Source organism: Marmota monax, unplaced genomic scaffold (assembly GCF_021218885.2).
Source record: "Marmota monax isolate L192 unplaced genomic scaffold, Marmota_monax_Labrador192_F-V1.1 WCK01_AAM20220418_F8-fsc00170, whole genome shotgun sequence".
In the NCBI taxonomy this organism is placed as follows: domain Eukaryota; kingdom Metazoa; phylum Chordata; class Mammalia; order Rodentia; family Sciuridae; genus Marmota; species Marmota monax.
In genome coordinates, this window is record NW_026692395.1 from 3,270,588 (window position 1) to 3,296,293 (window position 25,706).

The 25,706-nt window shown below is 38.4% G+C and overlaps 1 long non-coding RNA gene across 1 annotated transcript; it reads left to right on the plus strand.

Annotated features, from left to right (window-relative positions):
* Positions 1–270: 270 nt before the first annotated feature.
* Positions 271–22,017, plus strand: LOC131424124 (uncharacterized). Its single transcript, XR_009226645.1, has 5 exons — positions 271–1,682; positions 1,788–1,961; positions 15,800–15,857; positions 20,522–20,591; positions 20,769–22,017. It is a non-coding gene; the product is annotated as an uncharacterized LOC131424124 (long non-coding RNA).
* The last annotated feature ends 3,689 nt before the right edge of the window (positions 22,018–25,706 follow it).

Here is a 25,706-nt window from a genome sequence, read left to right on the forward strand (position 1 = left end):
AAGCATTGATCTAGGATTAAGAATGATCTAGAGCCTGGGGTTATTGAGGACAGCCCATCAGTGAAGAGATAGTTAGCTGTGCAGGCCTAGAGCCTGGGGTTGTGGTATCTAGCCTGCTACTAGGACAGGCTGAGAGCACAACTCTCTTGTCTACCCAAAGCACCAGGGGCTTGCCTGATGCTGGGTTTTGCAGCATTAGATTTCAAAGCAAGGTCCAGTGCTTGGTCCCCTCTCCTTATAAAAGTAGAGGATATCTCTCTACATGTGCAGTCTCATGTTGGGGGAGGGGGATGTTACAGGCAATGTAAAATTGTCCTTCCTACTCTCTTCAATGTGTGTGTGCTTTTTTTCCCCTTACTTCTGTGCTATACTCATGTAACATGATCTCTTACCCGGTTTCCTTAACTCTTGTAAAGGTATTTTGTGTGTGGATCATTTTCAAATTGATATTTGTGCAGAAGGATGATTCCTGAAGAGTCCTAGCCACCATTTTGCTAAGCATCTCTCTCAACCCTTTGTACCATCTGCTCAATTTTCCTATAAACCTAAGACTGATATAAAAATAAAGCATTAAAACCAAAAAGGCTTTTTGTATGGAGCAAGTTCTGATACAGATCAAATAAAGATGAATCATATGAGTAGGCACTGCCAAGAAACTTCTCCACAGGTCAGATAGTGATAATTTTCTGAAAATGGGACTTTTTTGGGATCTCCAACTCAGCCTCTCCCTCTAGTGACTGCTAGGCTACTGATTTTCACAATTACTGTAGTTGTCAGTTGTTCATTTTCAAGGCTACTGTAGACCTGGGAGTAGAGGGATTGGAATAGGACAACTGAAAATTTCACAAAGCTCATGGTTCTTATAAAGGTTCAGCCATTTTTCTTGAACAAATGCTCCTTGGACTATCACAAGCCTTTGATTAATCGCACAGTTCTGAAAACATGGATTTGGACAATTTATTATTGATGCTCTTATTTTTATTGAGCAGATTTTTGGAGCTCCTTGCTCCACCATTCCTCTACTATTTCACTTTTAGTCCCTTTTCACTGAGACTTGTCTTATAGAGCCACAGCTCTATGTCCTCTGTACTCATTCATTTGTTCAAATGATATAAGTTGATTTGCCCAGGAAACAGACTACTTCTCATCCCAAGAAATATTAAACAGCCTTAGAAACCAGAATGTATACATACTTAAATACATATATGTGTACATACACACATACCCTCAGCCCCATGCCAATGGATCTATCTACTACATGTATAATTCCACTTGCAAGAAGAGGTAAATACTAATGTTAATGTGAAAGGAAAAGATCTTGCTCCCATAGTACTCTTCCCCAATCAGATGCTTTTATCAGTTTCTCATCCTTATAGATTTGGGTGATTTTATGTTCAAGAGAAGAAAACAAACTTTGACTTTAATTCCCCAGAAGGGCCAATGTAAAAATATCAGAGAAAACAAGAAGGGAGGGACAGAGGAAAAGGAATTTCCACACACCAACAATGTACCAGATACTTGAACAATCTTAAGAGTGGTTGCAGGGGTTGGGCAACAGAGTATAGGAAGGCTCAGTAACTGTACTACTTTTCACTGAGATGATACAAGCTCAGCTGATACCTGCTTGCTGCACCTTCCTGGAGTCATGCCATGGTTTCCTGATGCTGCTGATGTCTCAGCTGGTAAGTCTGGAAAAACCTTCACAATATTAAGAATTGGGAGGTTGGTGAGATGGGAGCTGAACATGAAATTGACTCTGCCTTTTCCCTTTTCCATTCTTTTTTCAGACCTTGACATACTCTATGTCTTTGAAGCTATGAATAAGGCTGTGGTGAAATCATTAGGTGGAATGAGAGTCTCAAGAAGTTCTAGGTAGCATTCTCTATGATAGAGAATATTCAATAGCAAACCTTTTGAGGTTCCTGCCTTTGTAGCATGGAGTGTGTAACCAAATACTGCAGGTAAGAATGTATCTCAGTCTTTGTTTCTCTGGTTACTCATAGCTAAAGTGCCTAACTCCAGGACTCCCAGGTTTCACATAGTGCTCTGCTTTGTCTTTTTAGGAATGGATATTATGTATTCAAATACATAGGGGTTGAGACTATGGGGAAAGTAGCCACAGAGCCATGAAGGTAGATATGCCACTGGTGCTGAGAATTGCACTTATTCTCCCTTGTCTCTGTGTCACTAGGCCTAAATAATTCCTAGCATGATTGATTTTTGTTGGCTGCAGCATATTTTGTAGACATCACTGGCAGGATATAGACTTTATAACAGGCTGGGTATGGCTGGAATGGTATGAGGATGGGGGAGAGACCAAACCACTAGTCCTTATTAGTCTGCGTCCATTGTGCCTTGGGACTGTCCTGGTTATTTCTTAGCAATGGTGGAGACCTGTTAATACAGCATTGCAACAAGTGGTGGATTTCTTTTCCTCAGAAAATGTCTCTGAGTTTGGGGATAGTTCAGTGTAAAAAGGCAGAAGGAATTCTGTTTTCCCCTCCATTCCCCCTCCCCACCCAATACACATGCACGTACATTTTATCTATCAGCTGCTGAACAGTGCCGAAAGGCAGGCAGTCAGTGCTTCCTATGGAAATTCCCTAGTCCTGGTACTCTTAACATTAGCCCACTAATTTCCCCATTCCATAGCACACGATGCTTCTGCATCACGAGCCACACCTGTCTGCCTGTCTCTGTCCACCTCCACTAAAGACTAATGTCCTCCATTGTGATGAGTGTTTTCCCCTTCTGGATTGTACACACATTGCTGTTTCTCATCTTCCACACCTCCTCATAAACCAGGAGTGAGTACATTATTTTATTATTCTTATGTGTGAATCTACCCTTTTGCTCTATCCTTAAATCCATTGGTCTGAAACTCTCAATGTAATATAGTGGAGGGCGAATGTCAAATGGAAAAAGAGTCCTGTGAGCCCCTATTAGTATTTTGCTCCTTCTCCTTGGATGCAGCCAGAAGGATGTCACAGGTTTAGGATGGCAAAGGCTGGTGAGTCTGGTTGGGAGGGATCAGGGGCTCTGGGCTGTCATTTTTCTTAAGCTTGAGGACACTGCTAAGCCCTGATCATAGCTATGAATCAAGGAAACCTGCAAACTTAGAGACAGGCTTTAGGCCCTGAGTTTTAAAATTCTGTTCTAATTAGTTATATATGACAGAATGCATTTGACACATCATACACAAATGGAGTATAACTTCTCATTCTTCTGGTTGCACATGATGTAGAGTCACACTGGTCACGTAATCATATATGCACATCGGGTAATAATGTCCAGTTCATTCCACTGTCCTTCCTACTCCCAAACCCCCTCCCCTCCCTTCACTAGGCCCTGATTTTAATACCATAGCAGCTCTCTCCTTTCAAAATAAAAATACATTTATACATTTTTCTCCCTATGATAAAATAAATAATATGGTTTTAGAAATCAAATACATAGAATGATAAAAAATGAGTAGTAAATGTCTCCTTTCCCTCACTCTGAACTCTTTCTCTCAATCTTAAACACTTTTGTTTATGCTTCCAGGAATTTTATATTCCTGTAAAGTATCTATACATGCATTCTTTTTTTTGGTTGTATACAAAGTATATTCACACCTTTCTTCTATGTGTACTCTGCTGCACATTGCTTTTTTCAAAGTATATATGTAGAACATGTTTAATATCAGGACATGTAGATCTGATTCACTCGTGTTTGCCTTAAAAATAAATCTGGTTTTAAAATTATAAAAGTAATGCAAATGTCTGGATATATATCCAAACAATCCTGAAAAATAGGAAAAAAGTAACTCACACAACACAGAGGCAGTCTCTATTTCCAATTTATTTTGTATTCTTTCAGAAACTGTTGTATAAATTTATAGATATGTAACAGAACTTGTTCTTAAAACAAATGGGATCATCCATTCTGCTCTGAATAGTATTTTTTAAAACTCAATTTATTCATTAACAACATAATTACTACATACAAGTCTGCCTCATTCTATCACTGTTTTCTTGACTACTTTCCTGAGTCCTACACAGAGAAAATAGCTGGAATTTGGCCTCAGTTTCCTCATGTGTATAATGTGGAAAATAACAAGTTAATAATATTATTAATGAAAACTAAGAGAAACAATTTATATAAGGTATTTAGAATGGTGCCTGGTACATAGTATAAAGTACAGGCTGTTAATGTTACTCCCCAAGTCCATGGAATGAGACTATCCCACATGTGAATCTTGAGTCTAATCCAGATATCATAATAATGGTAATAATACAATAACAATACTAGTAGTATCTAACACTTATCTGGAATAATATGTGCCAGAGTTGTTGTAAGAGCTTTATGTGTATTAACATTCAACCTTCAAAACCATCAGGAAAATCCTATCATTCCAACTTTGCAAATGAGAAAACTGAGACAATGGCCAGCTCTGAGCACTGCGAGCACTGTGCACTGCGGCATGTTGGAAGAGATGTTTCATGGGGCTTTTGTCAGGGTGTCTTCAATGTGAGCTGCTGCTGACCAGGACCTTTCCATCTCTGCCTGTACAACATCCGTTTCCAGTGAAGAGGGATCTTACTGCTGCCTTTGGGAGTATTTCAAGTCCCAAAGGATCTCAGAAGAGTTGAGAAATAAGCACAGAATGCCAAACTATTGCTCAAATTCCTGCATGCCCGTGTTAATGGGAGGCTCAGACTTCTGAGGAATATTCCTAAGAAATAAGTGACAAACCTCAGTGACTTATTTGTTCTGAGAAAGAAAAGAAGAACAATCCAGAGCTAAATTTTGTAAGCTGGGTGATACCATTTTTTAATAGATGGAACCCAGAGAAAAAATAGTCCTGAAGGGGTCAATAACAAATTGACCTTTGGTCATTTGGAGCTTAAGGTCCTGGTATGATATCTAGTTAAATGTGTTTCTGTCAGTAAAAATACCAATGTAGGATGCAGAAGAGAAGTTAGGACTGGGAAAAAAGGATAAATGAAGCTATAGGGGTAGATCAAACCGTAATTAAAGAGTGCTATGAGAAGAAGGCTCAAGATGGAGCTTCGGAGAAGGCCTACATTTAAGATGGAACATTTAACAATGTTGAAAGATACTGAGGGATCAAGGAGGGAGGACTGAAAACAATGTTTATGTTTTTAAGAGAGTTTAAAAGAATGGAAATGGGATCCATATTGCATCACACTGAAGAGTGAGAGAGACCTGGAAATGGATGCATTAGCAGGGATGATTCATTCCCTTTTCTCTAATTTTCTTGCTAAGGATTGTCCATAACTGATATATTACACTTCTATTTGCTAATGGTTTGACTTCCACTGGCAACTAAGCTCTACACTCGGTATATATTCAAAGTTCTTAGTATATTCGGTAGACATCTGTTGAATAAATGTAGTAAATTTGGATGATAAGAAATGGAGAGTGGGGGCTGGGGTTGTAGCTCAGTGGCAGAGCACTCACCTAGCATGTGCAAGGTGCTGGGTTAGAGCCTCAGCACCACATAAAAATAAATAAATAAAATAAAGGTACTGTGTCCGACTATAGCTAAAAAAAAAAAAAATTAAAAAAAAAAAGAAATGGAGAATGATGGTGAATTCACTAAAATGTGTTACAAAGAAAACAGGATCTGGGCTGGGGTGGTGGCTCAGTGGTAGAGCACTTGCCTAGCATGTGTGAGGCACTGGGTTCTATTCTCAGCACCACATAAAAATAAAGAAAATAAAAGTCAATTGACAACTAAAAAATATTTAAAAAAGAAAACAGGATCACTTTCTGCCAGTGTTTTAATATGAAGATTTATTTTGTGGTGCTGGGTTAGAACTCAGGGCCTTGAGCCCGCTAGTCAAGTGCTCTAGCACTGAGCTATATTCCCAGCCCACTTCTAAATTTTGAGACAGGGTCTTACCAAGTTGCCCAGGATGGCCTTGAGCTCACAGTCCTGCCTCAACCTCCCATGTAGCTGGGACATAAACATGTGCTACCAAAATTTTTATTAAAATATGAACATTTTTAAGCAGCCAAAAAGAAGAAACAGTAATAAATGGACCACCCATAAGATCACCACATATATTCTACAATCAACATTTTACTATGTTTTATTACATATCTACCCATCTATTTATCTTTATATCCATTCATCAATCCAATTTGTTTTATTTCAAAGTAAGTTGTTGATCATACTATTTCATCTATAAGCACTTCCTTATTCCTGTAATTAATACAAGATAAAATGTATATGTGTTTCATTTTTGTTGAGGTAAAATATGCACACAGTGAAATGCACAACTCACAATTGTACCATTTGGTGAGGGAGTTTTGTTTTGGGGTACTAGGGGTTGAACCCAGGGTCACTCTACCATTGAGCTATATCTCTACCCTTTTTTAACCTTGTCTTAAAAAATGTTGAGCCAGGGTCTTGCTAAGTTGTCCAGGCTGGCCTTGAACTCATAGTCCTTCTGCCTCTGCCTCCATTTGGTGAGTTTTGCCAAATACACACACCTCAGTAACTCAAATTCCTGTTAACATATAGAGCATTCCACCATATATTTTTTGGTTCTTATTTTATTGAGATCCACGTCTTAAAATTTACTCATTTAAAATGTGCAAAGTTCTTAGTATATTCAAAGAGTTATGCAACCATAACCATCATTTCCAGAACATTTTCATGACACCAAGGAGATTACACATTAGAAGTCAATCCCCACTTCCCTCCCTACCCCCAGCCTTCAGCAACCACTAATATGCTTTCTGTCTCCATGAATTTACCTTATCTTATTATCTTATAAAAATGAAATCATGCAATGTGTGTGTGAACTTCTATATTTGTCTTCTTTCACTTAGCATAATGTTTAAGGTTCATTTATTTTGAAGTATACATTAGTACTTCATTTTTATTACCAAATAATATTCTATTGTATGGATATATGATATTTGTTGATCCATTAATCAACTGACATTTGAGTTGTTTCTACTTTAATTTTTACAGGCAATTGCATGTTTTTAAAATATTTTTTAGTTGTCAATGGACCTTTATTTTATTTATTTTTATGTGGTGCTGAGAATCGAACCCAGTGCCTCACACATGCTAGGCAAGCACCCTACCACTGAGCTACAACCCCAGCCCCCTGTTTCTACTTTTTGCCTAAGAACAATGCCACTATAAAAATTGATGTACCATTATTTGATGTACCATATATAGACACATGCTTTGATTTCTCTTGGGGATGTACCTAGTGAGAATTGTGGGGACATATGGGAACTTGATGCTTAAACTGCAAGAATTGCCACACGATATCCCAAAGATGCTGCATCATTTTATATCTCCACCAGAAATATGTGAAGATTCAAATCTCTCCACATTCTTGCCAAGCTTATTATCATTTTCATTTTAGCAATTTTAGTGGTGGTGAAGTACAATGTTATTATGGTTTTGATTTTCATTTACCTGGGGAAAAATGATGTTAGGTGTTCTTTGCTGTGCTCACTTGTCATTTATATGTCCTCAGACACATATCTATTCAGATACTTTGCCCATTTTCAAATTGGATTTTCTATTTTTATTATTGAAGAGTCCTTTATATATTTTGAATACTGGATCTTTATCAAGTATGATTTACAAATATTTTCTTTCATTTTATAGGTTATTTTTGTCTTGTGCAACTTCATGGCATGGAAATATTTACTTTAGTCCACCCAATTTATGTATTTTTTTCTTGCTTGCTAATTTTTAATTTTTTTTTTAAATTGTCAATGGACTTTTATTTTATTTATTTGACACATGAGCTACAACTCTGGTCCTCTTGCTTGTTATTTTTAATGTCACATCTAAAAAAAATGATTGTCTAATCTAAGGTTTCAGATATTTATCTCTATGTTTTATTCTAAATTTTATAGTCTTATGTTTAGGGTTTTTTTGTTGTTTTTTTGTTTTTTGTTTGTTTGTTTGTTTGTTTTTGTTTTTTTGTACTGGGGATTAAACCCAGGGGCACTTAACCACAGAGCCACATCCTTAGACCTTTTTATATTTTGTTTACAGACAGGGTCTCCACTGTACCTGGCTATATTTAGGTTTTTAATCCACTTGTAGTCAATTTTTACATAGACTGTGAGGTAGAGATCCAAATTTATTCTTTCCATGTGAATATCTAATTGTCCCAACACCATTTTTTGACTGATTGAATAGTCTTAGCACCCTGACTGAAAATCAACTGAGTAAAGATATATCCACTTATTTCTGTACTTTAATTTCTATTTCACTGAACTATATGTCTATTCATATGCCATTAATACACAATCTTCATCACAATTCATAACAGCTGAGAAAATTTGGAGTATATACATTATGGAGTTTTATTCAGGCATAAAGAATGAAATTGTGTCATTTGTGGGTAAGTGAATGGAGTGGAGAACATCATGCTTACTGAAATAAGCTGGACTCAGAAAGTCAAGGGCCAAATGTTTTCTGTCATATTCAGAAGCTAGAGTGGAGGGAAATAATGAAAGAAAAGAGGGGAGTTCATGAACATAGAAGACCAATAGAGTACAAGAAGGGAATTGAAAGGAAAGGAGAAGGGTAAAGCATGGGAAAATATTGGGGAATTAAATCAACCAAATTATGGTATGTTCATGTATAAATATACCCCAGTGAATTCTCTGTGTGTGTGTGTGCAGGTATTAAGCACTATTTAAAATAATAACAATGACAGAAGGAAGATCAGTAAAGTCAACAGATGGAGGAAGAAGGGGAGGGAAAGGGGTGGTACTGGGGAATGAGATTGTTTAAACTATGTTATGTGCATATAAAACATGGCAGACATTATGTGTAATTGTAATGTACCAATAAAAATGCACAGTTCTGACATTTGCACATTTATGTAGTGAGTTTTGAAATTGAAAAGTATGTCTTCAACTTTATTCCTTTTCAAGATAAATTTGACAACTCCGATCCCCTTGCATTCCACATGAGTTTTAGAATTGTTTGAAAATTTCTGCCAAAAAAGGGCAGCTGCTATTTTGATAGAAATCATGTTGAATGTATAGATCAACTTGATCCATGAAAATGGGATGTCTTTTCTGTTGAGAGCCACAGCCAAAGGGGCCCCAGCAAACTTCCAGCTGCCAGCAAACTTCCAGCTGCTGGCTGATGATTGGCTCACAGCAGCCCCAGCAACATCTAGCTGATTGGCTCCTCGGCCCCAGCAACATCTAGCTGATTGGCTCCTCTGCGGTGATGCTCATTGGGCTGTTTCCCTGCCCTTTCAGACCACGGAGCTGCTCATTGGGGGACTTTTTTGGCTCCGCCCACGTGACCCAGCCAATCGGCCTCAAGAGCAGGAGGATTGTGGGAGGTGGAGAGAAGCTTGTGTGGGAGAGAGAGGCTTGTGGAAAGCCGGTGGTGGCAGTTGAGGCTCTGAGGGTTTTTCCTGAGAGGCTGTTTTGTTTGGCATGTGTGGTTCTAAAAATAAAGTTAGTTTCTTTTGACAAGTGGCTCCTGATTGTGCCCAGCCAGACTGCGGCATTTGGTGGCTCGCACGGGGAGCGACTGAGGGTAAGTGAAACTGCTCGCCCCTGAGGGCAGGGCGAGAGGATGGGTAGCCATTTTAAGATTCCTCTTTTATTTTGCTTCACTTTTGTTTTAAGTTGCCTGTCCCTGGAGATGAGTGAGACGGAAGAAAAACCGCTCACATCTGAGGAAAAACTATTTACGTCTGAGGAACAGATAGGGAGAAAGGATGGATGCACATGTCAGGAGGATAGAAAGGCTATAATGACTTTTTGTTGTTCCCTTTTTATTTCATTCTGTCTCGGTTTTGTTTGGCGTCATCTTGTTGGGTTGTATTATAGTAGAAATACGGGATCAGAAATTAGTAAAAAACAAACTGAAAGAGTGTTAAGTAAATTGTTAGAGGAAGGAGGCATCTCAGTAAAATCAAGAACAATCAGGGCATACGTTGATACAATACAAAAATGTAGCCCATGGCTTTTTAAGGAGGAGTTGTTAAATATATCACAATGGAACCATCATGGTGAAGATTTAAAAAGAAAAGAAAAGCCCAGGGACTCTGCCAGATGGCACATTGCCATTGTGGACGTTCATATCTTGTTTGCTTAGTCCAAAGCCTTCAGTTCAGACAATGGTAGAGGAAGGAGAAGACATAATGATTCAAGTAAAAGAGAAGGTCTCTCAAGTTAGTCAGACAGAGGAAAAGATTCAAGTAAAAGAGAAGGCCTCTCAAGCTAGTCAGAGAAAGAAAGTGTAAAACAGAAAAAGCCATCAGGGGGAAAGTTACAACAGGAGACTGCTACTAACACCTTTCTATCACCAGAGGGTGTAAGTGTCCAACCAACAGCACCACCTCTACAGGAGACTGCTACTAACACCTTTCTATCACCAGAGGGCGTAAGTGTCCAACCAACAGCGCCACCTCCATATGCTGGGAGGCCCCCAACCCCCACAGTTGATAGTTGGGATCCTGAGACAAGATCTCAAATATTAACATGCCCTGTATTTGAGGCAGGAGGGCAGCGAATTCACTATGCTTTAAATTTCAAAACAGTGAAGCAGCTAAAAGAGGCTGTAACAACCTATGGTCCTCAAGCACCCTTCACTGTAAGCATGGTCGAATCCATTAACAACTTGAACATGATGCCAGCAGATTGGGCTAATATGTGTAAAGCTGTGCTAAATGGAGGACAATACCTGTTATGGAAGGTTGCCAATGAGGAATTTTGCAAGGAGACGGCTAGGCGAAATGCAGCAGCTGGTTATCCTCAGAGAAATCTAGATATGTTGTTAGGAAAGGGACGTTATGAGGATCAGCAGCAACAAATTGCATATGATCCTGGCGTATACGCACAAATTGCTGCAGATGCAATTAAGGCATGGAAGACTTTACAAGGACATGGAGGTTTACAAGGTCAATTATCTAAGGTAATACAAGGAGCTAATGAACCTTATGCTGAATTTGTAGATAGGCTTATTCAAACAGCTACCAGAGTTTTTGGGAATACAGAACAAGCAATGCCATTACTAAAACACCTGGCTTATGAGCAAGCGAATCGTTGGTGCAGAGATATCATTAGACCATGGAAACATGAAGATTTAAACACATATATTAAATTATGTAGAGACATTAATGAACAAGAGCAAGTCGTGGCAGCTGCAGTAAAACAGGCTTTAGATGCCAGAGACATTAATGAACAAGGGCAAATTGTGGCAGCTGCAGTAAAACAGGCTTTAGATGCCAGGCCAAGAACATGCTACAATTATGAACAAACAGGACATTTTAAAAGGAATTGCCCCATTGGAGGAGGGTTTAACAAAACTAGGTATCAAAGGAGTAGAATACCAGGTATTTGCCCACGATGCCGTAGAGGGAGACATTGGGCTAATGAATGCCGTTCTCAAACCACCATAGAGGGTACTCCATTATCAAAAAACGAACAAGGACCAGGTGTTTATCCACGATATCGTGGAGAAAGGCATCGGGCTCCATTGCCAAAAAATGGACAGGGGGGCCCAATGCTCCGGGGCCCAAAACCACAAATATACGGAGCACTGGAGGAACCCAGCAACCCCATCAGGGTAGTGCCCAGGACACATTGTCCATCAGATCCCTCATCAGACAAACCAGAGGGAGCGCAGGGTTGGACATCTGCGCCTCCGCCAGAGCAGTACTAACTCCAGAGATGGGAGTTCAAATCATTCCCACAGGGGTGAAAGGACCTCTTCCCAAAGGAACAGTAGGCTTATTATTGGGACGCAGCTCTTCTACTCTAAAAGGACTTATGATAAGTCCTGGGGTAATTGATCCCGATTATCAAGGTGAAATAAAAATTATAGCCAGTTCTCCAAAGGGTATATCAGTAATTTCACCAGGAGATAGAATAGCACAGTTACTAATAATACCCAGCCTACATGATAAATTTTCCAGTCGTACTGTAGAAAGAGGTTCCAAGGGATTAGGCTCCACAGGTGTAGATTGGGCTATGCTTTCTTTAAATTTAGATTCTCGCCCCATGCTAAAACTAAATATTCAAGGACATGAATTTAATGGGCTACTGGATACAGGTGCAGACCTTAGCATCATCTCTCGTCAAGAATGGCCAAAACATTGGCCATTACAACAAGCCACTCAAACGCTTCGAGGCCTAGGAGTGGCAACTAATCCCCATAGAAGTGCAATGGTATTAGATTGGAAGGATCCTGAAGGATGTGAAGGAACTATACAGCCATATGTATTGGATCATCTTCCTATAAATTTATGGGGACGAGATGTCCTAGATCAATTAGGTTTGACATTAACAAATAACATCAACCAAAATGCACCCACTATTATGACTAGACAAGGTTTTAGGAAAGGAAAAAGATTAGAAAAACAAGAACAAGGTATAGCAGCACCAATACAAATAGATCAAGGAACAGACAGACATGGGTTGGATTTTCAGAAAGGGCCACTGAGACAATAAAAATTACTTGGAAATCAGAAAGACCAGTATGGGTTCCTCAGTGGCCCCTGACTAAAGAAAAGATACAAGCAGCCCATGACCTGGTCAAACAACAATTAGCAGAAGGACATATACAACCTTCTGTATCTCCCCATAATACTCCCATTTTTGTCATCAAAAAGAAATCTGGTAAATGGAGATTATTGCAAGATTTAAGAGCCATTAATAATGAGATGGTTATTATGGGACCTGCTCAATCAGGGATTCCTCAGTTGTCTGCTTTGCCAAAAACCTGGTATGTTTTAGTTATAGATATTAAAGATTGTTTTTTTTCAATTCCAATTCATCCTGAGGATAGTCCACGTTTTGCATTTACTATCCCTGCACTGAATCATGAAGGTCCTGATCAGAGATATGAATGGAAAGTAATCCCTCAAGGGATGGCTAACAGCCCAACTATGTGTCAAATTTATGTTAACAAAGTAATCCAGCCACTTAGAAATCAAAATCCTGAACTACAAATATTTCACTATATGGATGATGTATTATTAGCACACAAAGATAAAAACACATTGCTAGAATGTTATGCCACACTTACAAACTTATTAAAAAATTATAATCTAGAGATAGCAATAGATAAAGTACAATTAAATTTTCCAATTAATTATTTAGGAGTTCTATTATCCTCAACCATGGTCCGTCCACCAAAAATTCAAATACGAGTAGATCAACTCAAATCACTTAATGACTTTCAAAAGTTATTAGGAGACATAAATTGGATAAGGCCTTATTTAGGTATACCAACAGGAGAGTTGGGACCTTTATTTGATATCCTACAAGGTCCATCAGATCCAAATTCACCCCGAATGTTAACGCCTGAAGCAAGAAAGGCATTAAAAATCATTGAAACATATATGGAAAATATGCATTTGGATAGAATTGATATAAGTTTGCCTTTATTATTTATTGTACTACCAACAAAAAATATTCCTACAGGAGTATTTTGGCAAGAAGGTCCATTATTATGGATACATTTATCTTATTCTCCTAACACTATTCTTACTAGGTATCCTGAGGCTGTAGGACAATTAATACTCAAAGGAATAAAAGCAGCTGGAAGTTTGCTGGCAGCTGGAAGTTTGCTGGGGCCCCTTTGGCTGTGGCTCTCAACACTTTTCATTTATTCATATCTTCTTTTAAGCTATTTTAATTGTTTTTATGTAGTTTTAATGTTAAAATCATGCACTTCTTTTAGTAAGTATATTTCTAAATGCTTCATTCTTTTTGAAATGGAATTTAAAATATCTTCAGGTTTTTCATTGCTAATGTATAGAAGAACAATTCAGGGTTTTTGTTTGTTTTGGTTTTGGGTTTTTTTTTTTTACTTTAATATTGTATTTGCATTTACCTGAAATATTCACTCCACTTTTTTGTGAATTTCTTAGGGTTTTCTATATGAAAGTTCACCTCCTCTGTAAATGTAGTTTTACCCCTTCTTTTGTGATCTGGATGACTTTTATTTCTCCATTTCACCTATTTGGTCTGAGTAGGTCCTCCAATACAATGTTAACTGGAAGTGACAAAAGCTGACCTTCTTGTCTTTTTCCTGTCTTTCACTAAGTATTTTGTTAACTGTGGGTTTTTTTACATGTGAGGAAGTTTCCTTCTATTCTTTATTCAATAAGCTTGTTTGTTTTAATCATAAATGAGGTGATAGATTTTGTCAAAGTGTTTTCTGTGTTTATTGAGATGCTCCTATGATTTATCATTTTTCTGATTGCTATGGTGTATAATATTGAGACTTGGTTTGCCAGATGCCCCAGATGCTTGTAGCCATTCTGGAGGGCAAAAAGTCAACCAGATCACAACTTTTGTTTTACTTTCTGCTTCTAAGTGGGAGGGGAAAGAGTCCAACCATTTTCAAAGGTGAGCTTTCGCTGGGCCAAAAATGTTTAATAGTTTGCATTGCTCTGTCCTTGAAGTAGGAGTTCAAAAATTTAAATCAGTTCAAGTGCTTGAGCAAAGCTTTAGATAAGCCTGGCAGAAAAAGAGGGGAAAAATAACAAACTGCAATTGGAGCAGCTCCCACCCACCTTGCATTCCAGCAGTGACCTCCAGGGAACCACAATGTTAACCCTCTACATGCTGATTTTTTGCTGGGGGTTTGCAATGAGAAAGAAAAGGTGGGTTTTTTTTTTTTTTTTTTTAGATGCTCTGCATTTTTGTGACTATTATACCTGGGTGTGTCTTAGTTCAAGCGTTTATAGCAAAAGACAGTGGGTGACTTAAATGACAAACAAGCATTTACCCCTCCCTCCACAGTTAGAAGGCCCAAGATTGCTGGACAAGCAGATTCATACAATGTGATGAGGGCCTGCTTCCTGCTTGGGGACAGCCACCTTCATGCTGTTTCCTTATATAGAAGGTGGAGAGAGAGTGCCCTTGACTCTTCTTCTTATGAGGGTATTAATACCATCATGGAGGATCTAAGTGTAAGACCTCTCCTGTACCTATTTACCTCCCAGAGGCTCCGCTTCCAAAAGCTATCACTTTGGGATGGGGGTGGTTAGACACAAACATTCACTTTATATCAAGATATATGATAAAATTCTTATAATATCATAAATTCCAGAGGGAATATCACAATCTGTGAAAGGAAAAAAAATAATGTTAGGGAGTTATAATTTGTTTTCTTTTTGCATTAAACTCTTTGAGTATTACAAGCAGAATAAATCTCTGTAAGTGATGATATTAGCTATGCTTTTTGCATATTGGAGCCTCTGATAAAAGGAACACAACACTAAATGGGAGATAATCTATAGAATGAAATTTACTTTGGGAGTTTTAAAAATCAATTTTTTAATTTGCTAATGAGCTCTCAGAATCTGACCTTTACAGGCTAATTTTCCAGCTTGAAGTGCATATTTTTGAGTGGGTCAAATGGGCTCTAGGACTGACAAGGGCTTTTAGAAATCCTTGCTTTTCATGTGGATTTGAACCATGGCTTTCTGGCTCTGCAATATCTTGGCTTTGCTGGTGAAGAAGAGTGGCTGGTTTGTTTTCATAAATTTTAATTACCTTGACGTCACTCTAAGCTGTTATGACCTGCTATGGGTTGTTTCACCGGAGCAGACACTGTGCAAAACTGAGAGCAGGTTCAGATTCCATCAACAGAACTTTTATTTGGAGGCTCCGTTGCACATTTAGAATAACTCTCTGTGGGGTCCTCATTTATAAAAAACATCCAGAGAGCTGGAGCTATATAGATCACTTACAGATGCCCATGAGGAAGAACATGTTCTCTGTACAAACTATATATATTTATTTATTTATTTTTCCTGTTTCTCAGGCTGAGCTCAAACTCCTGAGCTCAAGTGATCCTCCTGCCTCAGCCTCCTGAGTAACTGGTGAGTAACTGGGACTAAAATTGAACACCACTGTGCCAGCTCCTAATCAAAACCTAACTTCACATGAAGAAGCTAGTTTAATTCCATTATTATTATTATTATTATTATTATTATTATTATTATTATTGCTGGGGATTGAAACCAGGGCCTTGTGCATGCAAGGAAGGCTCTCTACCAACTGAGCTATCCCCAGCCCCTACTTTAATTCTTTTTAACTGACACATAATATTTGTACAGATTTATTAAGTACATTGTGATATTTTTAATTCATGCATGCTTTGGGTAGTGATCAACTCAGAGTAATTAGCATACCTGTTGCCAAAACCTTGGTCCTTTTCTCCAAAGCCAATGCAATAACGAGGACATGGTTTTGAGAAAAAGGAAAAATAAGGTTGGTTGCTTTGCTAGCAAAGGAGAAACAGGGGACTCCAGTCCCAGATGCTGTGATTCTGCCCATGAGCAGGAATGGGGGGTGGGAGTTTAAAGAGGTGACTCTAAGGCTACATTCCATGTGTTCCCTGTTGGAGGTGTAATTCACTTGTGAATTGGGAGACAGTCATTTCTGAGATCTTCTGGTGCCATCCCCAAAGTCTGAATTACTTCGTTCCTGTGGTGGGTGTGTACTCAAGCACGGGTAACTCTGCCTAGGATGGGGAAGAAATGTAATCCTGTTTCCCTTGAGATTATGTAGGGGGGAGGTTAGGGAGGAGCAGGGAGAGAGGAAAGCAAAGAAGCATGTCCATTTTAAAAATCAGTTGCAGTGGCAGAGCAGCAAGGGCTGCATTCAAAGTATGAAGTGGGCCACGGGCACATACCCAGCACCCAAACGTTTATCATTTCTGTATGGTGAGTACATTCAAATTCCTCTCTCCTGTTTTGAGATGTATAATGTGAAAGGCGAGTGACTCACCTGAGGTGGAGATTCAACCTAGAGAATTTATTGGGGGCTGCCCGAAGGGGGAGAAAAGGAGAGAAGGAGAGCAGCAGCATAAGCCTGCAAGCTTCAGCTTAAGAAGGGTTGCTTTGGCGACGTGGCGGGTGCTGATTGGCAGGGTGACTCAGGAACAGGTGAGCGGACTTTGTCCTCGAGGATTGGTTGAGAAAACTTTTGACTTTGGCGCCCTCCAGCTTGGCGCCCCTCGGAGACGAGAGGTAAGGGATAACGTGATGTTCTTCTCAAGAGACAGAAACTTAACTTCATCAGGGAGAAACCCGATGGGGGAAATAAAACCAAAAGGCAAGGTCTCCCACACACCAAACATAATGTATTATTGTTAATTATCGTCATCCTGCTGCGCCATAGAACATCAGAACTTATTCCTTCTATTAAACAATGCTGAGAAAATTGGTTATTTACTTGAGGAACAATGAAACTGAAAGCCTGGCTCTCATCAGTTACAAATATCAACTGAAAATGGATTAAAGATGTAAACATAAGACCCGAAGCTAATTGTATTTGTAACTTGTGATTCCTGCCCAAACCTGCATGTTAGGAATGGACATATCCCAAGAAATGTGAACCCTCCACCCACTTCTGACAGGTTGAATTTTGACCCATTCCCAGGGTATCTTACTGTTCTTAGTTATTGTACTCCACTTCCTTGACTGCAGCCTTCAAAAAATGACTGATAGACTGACTTACCTAATTTTTCTCTAGTACCCACCTTAGTAAGGCAGTGTATTTAATGCAAGTGTCCTCTGAAAAGAATATAGCTTTTTCAAGACCGCTTACTTAGATAACTGCTCAGGACAAAAGAGGTAGAAGGTTATGAAAAACTATTTTGAAATTTTTTGAAAACTCTGAACATTATTAGGAATGTGTATCTTTCTGGTTGTGTTGTTTCTATTTTTTTTTTCCTGTAAAATTACTTTCTCCTGTCCACAATGTATCTTGACAAAAAGGTCTGGGAGAAATTTTTTTTAAAGATGACTAGAGGGAAAGGTTAAGTATTGATTACTGAATGGAGCACATTGATTTTGCAAAAATAAAGAAAAATCTGTTCCTGCCACCTATAGAGGCACAGGTATGGGCCAGGGGCATGAGAGACATTAATGATCATTGTTTTTTATTTGTTCTTGTTAGTTATACATGATAGTAGAATGTATTTTGATACTGTTAAACATATATGGAGTATAACTTCTGATTCTTCTGTGTGTACATGATGTACAATTACATTGGACATGTAATCATGTATACACATAGGAAAGTCACGTCTGATTCATTCTACTGTCTTTCTTATTTCTATTCACCCTCCCTTCCCTTCATTCCCCTTTGTCTAATCCAAAGAACTTCTATTTTTCCCTACTCCCACCCCTTGTGAGTTTGCATCAGCATATCAGAGAGAACATTCGCCTTCAGTTTATACCCAAAGGACTTAAAATCAGCATACTACAGTGACATAGCTACATCAATGATCATTGTTTTTTAAAACTATTTCTGGAAGCTCTCTTCCTTATGTTTCCTTTAAGGAACTCTTTGTGTATCTATTTCTATTGTATGTTCTTTGGCTAATTCTTGATTGTGACATTGTGCTTCCTAATTCTTGGTTATCTATGTCCATGAGCTAGTAATTTATGTTCGAAAATAATTTGTTGAAACAATTTGAGTCCTAGATTAAGGGAGGTGACTCAAAATGGGGTAGGGAGGAAGAGCATGAGAAGAAAATTACCTCTAGATAGGGAAGAGAGGTGGGAGGGAAAGGGAAAGAGAAGGGGAATTGCATGGAAGAGGGAAGGAGACCTCCTTCATTATACAGAATTCAGGTATGGCGACGTGAGGGGAAAAAAAAGAAGTAGGTCACATTAGATTGGGTAGAGAAAAGTGAGGGGAGGGGAGGGGAGGGGAAGGGGGAATAGGAAGGGCAGCAGAATAAAATAGACATTATTATTGCTGTGGGTATATACGTGACTGCATGACCAATGTAATTCTGCAACCTGTACACTCAGAAAAATGAGAAATTATATCCCATCTGATTCAAATGTATGATATGTCAAGATCATTGTACTGTCATGTATAACTAATTAAAACATTTTTTTAAGAAAACATCTTTTTAAAAGGGACTCACCTTGCTTCTATTAGATGCCTATTTTACTACCAGTTCAGAACCACCTTAATCAAAGTAGTCCAAAAAAACCTGTTTGCCCCCAGAGGGATGAGTTAATCAAATCTTGGGTGCAATCTCAAATGAGGGCTGACCTATTTCTGCTTCATCTTCACCTGGATATTGTAGCCCTTTGAAATCCCAGGTTGTAAGGTCAGGCACTGGTGACCAAAAGGAGGCAGATTAAAAGCAGCTGAACAAGGCTTTAGAGATTCACTCCCAGAGAGGGGAGGGAGGGAAAGGGAAGAGGCAGGGGAGTAGCAAGGATGGTGGAATGTGATGGACATCATTATACAAAGTACATGAATGAAGACTTGAATTGAGTGTCAACATACCTTACATACAAACAGAGATATGAAAAACTGAGGTAGATATGTGTAATAAGAATTATAATACAAAGAAAAAAAACAAAGTACATGTAAACAGACATGAATTGGCATGAACATACTTTATATACAAAGATATGAAAAATTGTGCTCTATATGTGTAATAAGAATTGTAATGCATTCCACTGTCGTGTATTTAAAAAAAATAAAATCAATTAAATAAAAGAGAGAGAGAGAGATTAACTCCCAGGTGAGACCCTCCAGTCCAAAAGAGCAGTCCTGCGGAGGCGTACCCAGGCTCAGCTGGATTGGAATTTTATTGGGCTTAGGGCAGGAAGGGAGTCTTGGGACAGGAAAGGGAGGTTTTTAGAGTCCCTGGTCCTCCTGGGATTGGTTGGGGGTTCTTGCTGAGATCCTATCCTTCCAGGATTGGTCAGGAGACCCCACTGATTGACAGGTGGTTATGAGGCGCCTGATTGGTTGTTCTTTCATGCATGGGTTGCCCGGTGCTTGGTTCCCTTACTACCTCAAACCCACCTAACACAGATTACTCTTCTGTCAACTTTCTTCCTTAAATGGTCTCTGGATTTTGATTTATTTTACCCGTAATGAACATTCAAAGCAGTTTTCGTGTACATTTACCTCTCAGGATTCTTAGTGTCCCTTCAATTTTGACTGTTAATTTTTCCTGTTTTATCAGCTCATTGGTGTACAAATTTGAAAACAGATCTCATTCATCTGTTATATATTTTGTTGAAATAACTTAGCCCATCATAACTGGAAATGGGATATGTGGCCTTTCAGTCTAATAACCCATCACTCTGGATCGTATGGGGCTTCTCTTTTGTAACTCTCCATTCTATGTGCCAGCATTGAAACAGTCAGGCTTCTTGATTGCAAGCAACAGAAGCCACGTCTGGCTATTTTAAATGAAAAAAAAATTATAAAAACATACTGAGTACCTTACAGAATATCAAGAAAGTCTGGGGAAACAGACTTGAGAAAAGGGCCTGGACAAAATAAATTCACAGGAAGATTGAAGCCAAAAATCATTCCACAGAACTAATTGAGTACACTGTTGCCATCTTCACTGGTAAACACAAAAGGTAGAGATTTCACTGCCAATACCTTTGGCCTCATCTATAGATATTCTTGAAATTGAATGTTACCACCATCTGTGATACTGCTTCCTGAAACAAAATGTCCTCCCTTCCTGTGTCACTGTTTTCTGATTCAGGATCTATGATGGGTGCACCTAATCTAAGCCCAGTCTGGATCATGTGTCTACACCCTGGAAGGGGAGATAGGTAAGTGAATGTCTCCTATTTAGAGCTACCATGATAAGAGAGAATTTTTGCTTTCTACCCAGATTCAAAAGGCAGAAAATTTCCAAATGTATTAATTAGTTCTACTACATTAGTGCTCTTTTGACTATAATTATCTATTGGTAAAATTGCACAATGCTCAGTATTTTTCTCGTGCAGCCCAGAGTATACACAGATTGGAGGAACTCATGAATGTTATGTCAAAAGCAACAGAAATCCGATCACCTGCAGACATTGGAATCTTCTCGTCTAGGCACAGTTTACATTGTCTTCACTGCTCTGCTTGCCACACATTTGAGATCTTCAACAGACTCTGGATTCTTGGCAAGTGTGACTAGAAAGACTGGTGCCAATAAGTATCATAGGGCATAGAAAATGTTTAAGGATCACAGTCAAGAATAAAAGTAGTACTGCTCTGTTTCCCCACCAATTTAACATAGAACACTGTCTGCTGTGCTTAAGAGATCAGTTTGCTGGGGTTTTGGCTCAGATGGACTGGTGTAATTAGTATATTTACCTGTCTTATATTCCAATTACTTAATCTCCAACTCATCACCATGTATAAATATTATGCTTGGGCTTGGGTTTTGGCTCAGCTGTACAGCGCTCACCTAGCATGTGTGAGGCCCTGGGTTCAATCCTCAACACCACATAAAATAAATAAACAAAGGTATTGTGTCTAACCAAAAAATAAATATTTGGAAAAAAACATTATGCTTTTACAGTTTTTCACTAAAGGCTGCTTCTTCAGCTAGAGTTCCATTGCTGGAAATTCCATGGAGTAGGATGTAGGTTACTCAGGGGAATTGTAGTCCAGGTTTAAATTCTACTTCTGTCACAGAGCACTGTGAATGAAGAGTCTGAAGCAACTAGACAGGTCTTGAATAAGGAAAGCCTAACCTAACGCAGTGTCTATAAATTATATCTGGATAACTCCCTATATATTTATAGCTCTTATATTCTCCTGAACTTAAGACTTAGACATCCAAGTGGAAATATCAAGTAGGCAGTTGGATATATAATAAACATCAAATACATAGCATGTCCAAAGAAAAACTCTGGTGATGTTATCCAACAGACCTATTTTTTTGCAAATCTTTCCTTTCACAATGAAGAATGCCAAGATAAATGCCTCAATCACTGCTGATCTTTTTTTTTTTTTTCATTTTTGGTGGTCCTGGGGATTGAACCCAGAGCCTTGTGCATGCAAGGCAAGCACTCTACCAACTGAGCTACGTTCCCAACCCAATCACCACTGATCTTACCGAGGATTCTTGAATAAATATTCTTCCAATTGTTCTAAGCTTCTTGTTAAATTCAAGAGTTTGGAAAAAGTTAAATTTCATAATTTGGAATATTTTCACTGCTTTGGTAGAAGAGCAGATTTATGGAGATTCGTATTCCATCATTACAGATGTTCTTTTAGGTCTATGCTCTTTAGCTATTCTTAGCACAAGAAATATAGAGAAATAAAATTATCACATTGTTGTCTGTCTGGAACCAAAATCTTATTAAAGTTGTGTTATCCTTTTAATGTTGGGATTCAATTTTCTAAAAGGTCATTCAGAAAAATTTTATATATATTCCTGAATCATATTTTTTCTGAAGGTTTCTATTCTTTTGCTGCTGTTGTTGTTACTGTTGTTTGTTTCTATTCTTATAATATCTTTCCCTTTGGTGCCAGGGTAATGTGGCTTCATAAAATTTGTTAGAAAGGTATTCCCTCCTCTATTATCTGAAAACTACTGTGCAGAATTGATATATATTTATTCTTTATATATTGGAGTGAATTTGGCTGAGACTTTTTTTCAGATTCTTAATCATGTATTCAATTTTTTTTAAAATAGACTCTTCTGTTTACATATTTAGCCTTAGGGGAATTTATATAGTTTGTGATTTTTGAGGAATTGGCAAATTCCATTTAAGATGTCAACTTCATGTGTGCATATCTGGGCATAGTATTCCATTATTATTCTTCCAATATCAGTTGGATCTACATTAATGTGCCCCTTTTCATTCTGGATGCTGATAATTTGTTTTCTTTTTAATTCTTGCTAGAGGTTTGATGATTTTATTAATCTTTTCAGAGAGCCTGCTCTTGTTGAGTTGATTCTTTTCCTGTTTTATATTTTATTAATTTTTGTTCTTTTCATTGTTGTTATCCATAGCATTTGCTTTGGGCTTATTTCTTCTCTGTCATTTAATGGGGGGCTTAGGTTACTATTTTCAGGTTTTCCTTTTTTTTTGTAGTATCAGGATTTAATGCTACAACTTTCCTTCTGAGAGCTATTCTTTTTTTAAAAGATTTTTTTAAATATTCATGTTTTGTTGTAGTTGGACACAATATCTTTATTTATTTTCATGAGGTGCTGAGAATTGAACCCAGGGCCTCACACATGCTAGGCAATCTCACTACTTCTGAGCCACAACCCCAGCCTTCTAAGTACTATTCTTGCTGCATTACCATACTTTATATATTGTATTTTTATTTTTATTCAATGCACAATATTTTATTATTTTAATTGAAATCTCCCTTTGACCCATATAAGTGTGTCATTGAATTTCCACATGCTTAGGGATTTTCCTGTTGTCTTTTTATCATTGACTTTAAGTTTAATTATGTTATGATCTAAGAGCATGCTTCATATATTTCAATTGTATTACATTCATTAAATTCAGACTTATTGCCTAGAATATGGTCTATCTTGGTAAGTGCAGCACATACACCTGAACAATTTTATTGTTGTTGTCAAGTGAAAGGTTCCACAAATGTTTGACGTACTACTAACTTCTGTAACTTTGGTGATCTTCTTTCTATTGTATCCATTACTAAGAGGGGCATGTTGAAGTTTCTAAGAATAATTGTAGATTTGTCTATTTCCCTTTTTAGTTTGGTTAGATTTTCTTCATGTCTTATTCCATTGTTAATGGCATACAACTTGAGTTTGTCATGTCTTCTCAGTGAAAAGCCTTTTCATCATTAAGCAATATACCTCTTTACTCATTTAATTTTATTCATTTTTCAGTCTTCTTTGACATTAATAAGTCATTCCAGCTTTTTCAAAATTTTCCATACTGTATCTTTTATCCATTATTTTTTCACTTAACTATATTAGTAGTAAGTATCTTGTACATGGCATATAATGCAGTCGTTTAAAGAAAACAATCTGACAGTCTTTGTTTTTAATGGAAAAGCTGAGTAAAACCTGGTGAGAGAGCACTGTGCATTTTCACTTACACTTGTCTAATCCCTAATTCCATGCTCAGTGACAATCTGAAAGTTGTTAGTCCACATTACTTTTGTGAATTTCTGATGCCTGAAGGAGCAAACTGGACTTGTCAATGAATTCTGCTTTTCTGTTCTTGTACCCGTGGCCCACTTTATGCTTTGAATGTAGCCCTTGTTGCTCTGCCACTGCAACTAATTTTTTAAATGGACCTGTTTCTTTCTCTTCCTCTCTCCCTGCTCCTCCCTAATCTCTCTCCCTACCTTCCTAAGGTAACAGGATTACCTTTCTTCCACATTTTAGGCAGAGTTCTCTGTCCCCTGTAAACACCCACCATAGGAATGAAGCAATCCAGACTTTGGGGATGGTACAGATCTCAGAAATGACTATCTCCAGCATTAACCAGTGGATTACAACCCCAACAGAGAACAGGTGGAATGTAGCCTTTGAGTCACCTCTTTAGAAGCCTCCTGTTCCTGCTGATGGGCAGAATCACAGCCTGTGTTTCTTCTTTGCTAGCAAAGCAAAACAAAACCTTCCTTTTCTTTTTTCTCAATACCATGGGCTCATTATTGGATTGGCATGAGGACAAGGACGGAGCTTTTGGTAACATTTAGACCTGTTGGAATGTTCTCTGAAGGAGTAACAGAAAGGGTTGGCCTTTATTTCACTTACCTAGGAACTCTCCCCGTTAGGAAAAGCAGCATGCCAAAGGCACTTGTCAAAAACATTTAAAAATTAATGAAGTGACTGGCTGCTGTCACCTAGAGAACAAAAAATCAACTGGGGCAAATAATAAGCAGACCAAAAATCCTGTGAGGAAAGTCTGCAGGAGGGAAATACTTGAAAATGGAATACTGTGAAAAGTTTCCACATGTTAGAATTTAGAAGGGGTGTGCTTTCCCAGAGCTCACTGCATGCTCAGGAAAAAAATCAAACCTAAGAAGGTACTGAGCTTTCACCTCTGGATGGCCTTCAAGTTCTGTGCAAGCAGGAGGTAAAGGTGAGGTGAGGATTGGAGAGTTCCTGGGAGAGGGTTGGAAGCATGTTCCACTACCCTCAGTGTCTGACTTCAAGATGGAGAAAATTGTTTCTGGCTCCAGGAATTTAAAACAGCATACTACAGCTGTTAAATCATTAGCTCACCACTAAGTCCACTTTGGTGATCACTCATGACAAAGACTACAGTATTTACAAGGAGTTTAGAGAAGTCACTAAACAACTAGAACCCTCACAACACACCAACAGCAACAAGCCCATGTCAGGGGAGGAGAACCCCAGCAAAAGTAGTTCCATGAATACTATGTTCTTTATTTCTCCATATGGCTTCAAGCTACTGTCTAGTGTCCTTCAGGATTTCCAGAGTTACTATATAACAATTGTAAGGTCAGGCAATGGCGACCAAAAGGAGGCAGATTTTAAAAGGCTGCTGAAGGAGGCTTTATTGAGATTTCACTCTTGGATAGGATCCTCAGACCAGCAGGGTGAGTCTAAGGAGAAGCGCATGGGGCTCCATCAGACTGGAATTTTTATGGGGCTTACAGCAGAAAGGGAGGGCATGGGATGGGAAAATTGGTTTTTAAGAGTCCCTTGTCCTACTGGAGTTGGTGGTGGGGAGAGCTGGCTAAGATCCAGGAATGGCCAGGAGACTGCTGATTGACAGGCGGTTCCATCAGTGTCTGATTGGTGTTTTTTTCATGCAGGCAGGTTGCTTGGTGCTTTGTTCCTCAGCCACCTCCATGGACCTGACAACAGTTTAAAAAAGGTCCATTTCTTGCAAACAATTTGCAAGTCATGCAATGAAATAAGAAAGGATGATCTATTCACAGTGAAAAAGAAAAACAGAAACTGTCCAAAAGGAGGCTCAGAT